Below are 4501 nucleotides of genomic sequence, written 5' to 3' on the forward strand. Positions count from 1 at the left end.
AAGCTTTCATGAGCATTGTTTCATTCTTGGGTTCCACATTGGAAGTCTATTCAAATTAGCAAAGCATTGATGAGAATTGTTTAATCGTTGAGTTATTCAATAGAAGTAGTCTTTGCAATTAGGCAAAGCTTTGATGAGCATCATTTAATTCTTGCGTTCAATAATAGAAGTGTTTGCAATTTAAGAAAAGCTTTGATGAGCATTGTTTCATTCTTGAGTTCCACATTAGAAGTGTATGCAATTTAGCAAAGCTTTGATGAGCATAAATTAATTCTTGAGTTCGACAATAAAAGTAGTATTCGCAATTTAGCTAAGCTTTGATGAGAATTGTTTAATTCTAGAGTTCCACAATAAAAGTCTATGAAATTTAAGCAAAGCTTTGATGCGCATTGTTTCATTCTTAAGTTCCACATTAGCAATCTATGTAATTTAGCAAAGCTTTGATGAGCGTTGTTTAATTCTTGAGTTCCACAATAAAAGTCTATGCAATTTAAGCAAAGCTTTGATTAGCATTGTTTCATTCTTGAGTTCCACATTAGAAGTTTGTGCAATTTAGCAAAGCTTTGATGAGCATTGTTTAATTCCTGAGTTCCACAATAAAAGTAATATTCGTAATTTAGCAAAGGTTTGATGAGCATTGTTTTATTTTTGAGTTCCACAATAGAATACTGTGCAATTTAAGAAAAGATTTGATGAGCGTTGTTTCATTCTTGGGTTTCACATTGGAAGTCTATGCAATTTAGCAAAGCTTGATGAGCATCATTTAATTCTTGAGTTCCACAATAAAAGTTTATGCAATTTATGCAAAGCTTTGATGGGCATTGTTTCATTCTTAAGTTCCACATTAGAAGTCTATGCAATTTAGCAAAGCATTGATGAGCATTGTTTAATTCAAGAATTCCACAATAGAAGTCTATGCAATTTAAGCAAAGCTTTTGTGAGCATTGTTTAATTCTTGAGTTACACAATAGAAGTCTATGCAATTTTGCAAAGTTTTGATGAACATTGTTTAATTCTTGAGTTCCACAATACAAGTCTATGCAATTTAAGCAAAGCTTTGATAAGCATTGTTAAATTCTTGAGTTCCACAATAGAATTCTAGGGAATTTAAGCAAAGCTTTGATGAGGATTGTTTAATTCTTGACTTCCACAATACAAGTCTATGTAACATAGTAAAGCTTTGATAAGCATTGTTTAATACTTTAGTTCCACAATACAAGTATATGCAATTTAGCAAAGCTTTCTTGAGTATTGCTTAATTCTTGAGTTCCACAATAGAAGTCTATGTAATTTAAGCAAATCTTTGATGAGGATTGTTTGATTCTTGAGTTCTACTATAGAAGTCTCTGTAATTTAGCAAAGTTGTGATGAGCATTGTTTCATTCTTGGGTTCCACATTGGAAGTCTGTGCAATTTAGTAAAGCATTGATGAGCATTGTTTGATTGTTAAGTTACAAAACAGAAGTAGTCTTTGTAATTTAGCAAAGCTTTGATGAGTATCATTTAATTCTTGAGTTCCACCAAAGAAGTGTATGCAATTTAAGCAAAGCTTTGATGGGCATTATTTCATTCTTGAGTTCCACATTAGAAGTCTATGCAACTTAGCAAACCTTTGATGAGCATAGTTTAATTATTGAGTTCAACAATAGAAGTAGTCTTCGCTAATTAGCAAAGCTTTGATGAGCATTGTTAAATTCTTGAGTTGCACAATAAAAATCTATGCAATTGAAGAAAAGCTTTGATGAGCATTGTTTCATTCTTGAGTTCCACATTAGAAGTCTGTGCAATTTAGTAAAGCTTTTATAAGCATTGTTTAATTCCTGAGTTCAACAATAAAAGTAATCTTCGTAATTTTGCAAATGTTTGATGAGCATTGTTTTATTTTTGAGTTCCACAATAGAAGTCTATGCAATATAAGCAAAGCTTTTATGAGCATTGTTTCATTCTTGAGTTTCACATTAGAAGTTTATGCAATTTAGCAAAGCTTTGTTGAGCATCGTCTAATTCTTGAGTTCGACAATAGAAGTCTATGCAATTTAAGCAAAGCTTTGATGGGCTTTGTTTCATTCGTAAGTTCTACATTAGAAGTCTATGCAATTTAACCACTTGGGTTGTGGTGACTTGGTAAGACATGTAGAAGATATGGTGGATAACGTATTGACCCATGTTTAAATCCTGGCACTACTAAGCCCTTGTGGCCATGGAGGTTCGCCTACAGTGACTCCAGGGCATGAGGCAAAAGCCTCATGTTTGCAGCGGGGGATTAGTCGGTGCGCGAAAGCTGGCCCGGAAACCCTCGTTAGGGAAGTTCCCTTTCCAAAAAAAAAAGTCTATGCAATTTAGCAAAGCTTTGATGAGCTTTGTTTCATTCTTGAGTTCCATAATAGAAGTGTATGCAATTTAAGCAAAGCTTAGATGAGCATTGTTTCCTTCTTGAGTTCCACATTAGAATTCTACGCAATTTAGCAATGCTTTGATGAGCATTGATTAATTCTTGAGTTCCACAATATAAGTTGTCTTCGCAATTTAGCAAAGCTTTGATGAGCATTCTTTAGTTCTTGAGTTCCATAATAAAAGTCTTTGCAATTTAAGCAAAGCTTTATTGAGCATTGTTTCATTTTTGAGTTCCACATTAGAAGTGTATGGAATTTAGCAAAGCATTCATGAGCGTTGTTTAATTCATGAGTTCAACAATAGAAGTAGTCTTTGCAATTTAGCAAAGTTTTGATGAGCATTGTTTAATTCTTGAGTTCCATAATAGAAGTGTCTGCAATTTAAACAAAGCTTTGATGAGCATTGTTTCATTCTTGAGTTCTACAATAGAATTCTATGCAATTTAGCAAAGCTTTGATGAGCATTGTTTATCTCTTGAGTTCCACAATAGAAGTCGATGCAATTTAAGCAAAGATTTTGTGAGTATTATTTAATTCTTGATTTCCACAATAAGATCGATGGGAAATGAATGATCGTTCAGGGTAAGGGTACAACCTATGAATACATCGCTAGCGCTTTCTTTCTCACCATTAGCCATCTTAACGGTAAATGTTTCGGTTAATGGTTGGGGATTATGTTTAAGGTTATGTTTGAATGAATGGCTAACAAAACTTCTTTCGGCACCCGAATCGAAAAGGATACTAGCATAAGAGTTCTCGAGAAGGAACGTACCCGAGACAACGGTGGGATCGGCGACTGCTTCCTCTCGTCCCATAGCTAGGACTCTCCCAGTATTACCAGCTATTGTCGCCTTGGGGTAGTTCCTCTTGAAATCCCCGACTTCCCCACAATCGTAGCAGGCCCAACCGACACCTGCTCCGGAAGATTGATTAGTTGATTGGGTTGGTGTCTTGCAGTTTCGCGCCAGGTGGCCTTTCTTGCCACAGTTGTTGCAAAGCACTTCCTGACATGGACTGGAAGGGAGGTGATGATAGTTGCATTTGTTGCACAGGGGAAGAGTACCAGCATACCTATTGGTAGGTATTTGCGTTGTGGATCCGACAGCAGAAACAGCAGTGGGGACAGTAGCAGCGTAGATTGCTACAGTTTGCTGCTTCTTTGAGGATTCCTGAGAAGGCTGACTCTTCTTCTTCTTCCAAAACTTTCTTTTTCTCACCACTCCTCTTGGTCGGCTCAGGAGTGGTGGCTGCTTCCTCATGTTCATCGTTGTGGTCAATCGGAGTTTGCGCTAGGCATTTGGCGTTGTCGTAGGTGTCTGGCTTTGCAGCCAAGACATTCCCTTTGGTCGGCTGGGTCAGTCCCCAGATGAATCTCTCAATCTTTTTGCTTTCCGGAGTAATCATCCCCGGACAGAGAAGCGCTAGGTCATCGAATCTGGAAGTGTACGCGGCGATGTCAGAACCTTTCATCTTTAAGTTCCAGAGTTCGTGCTCTAATTTCTGCATTTCGCCCTGAGGGCAGTACTCAGCTAGCAGAAGTTCCTTCATGGCCTCCCAACCCATAGCATTAGCTAATGTAAGGTTAGAGATTTGACTCGGTCATTCTACCAACTCAGGGCTTTATCGGTGAAGGTGCAGGCGGCGAACTTCACCTTGTCAGATTCAGAGCAGGCACAGATTTCGAAAATAGATTTGATTTTCTCGAACCATCGAGTCAGGGTAATGACACCTCCAGTGCCATCGAAAGACGTGGGTTTCGTGTTCATAAAGTCTTTGTAGGAACACTCCTTCTGGTGTCCTTGGCTACCTTCTTGGTTTTGGGATTGAGTACCACCTCCTGGCCCGCCTGAACCACCAGGGTTCATTTGTGACATAGCAGCAGCCACAGTAGCAGCAACAGCTGCTTGGAACATGGCGGGATCAAATTGAGGAGGATGTGGCGGCGGAGTGTTGTTGTTCTTTGAGCTGGGTCTCTTTCTTGGAGGCATCTTGATCTAAAAAGATCAGGAAAGAGAGGATGGTAAGTCCTCTGAATTGAATTAAGAGATATGAAACAAGAGATATCTCATTATTACAGATATAGAATTCTATTAAGCGATAAAGTAGGA

The sequence above is a fragment of the Lactuca sativa genome, chromosome 1 (assembly GCF_002870075.4).
Source record: "Lactuca sativa cultivar Salinas chromosome 1, Lsat_Salinas_v11, whole genome shotgun sequence".
Taxonomy (NCBI): Eukaryota; Viridiplantae; Streptophyta; class Magnoliopsida; order Asterales; family Asteraceae; genus Lactuca; species Lactuca sativa.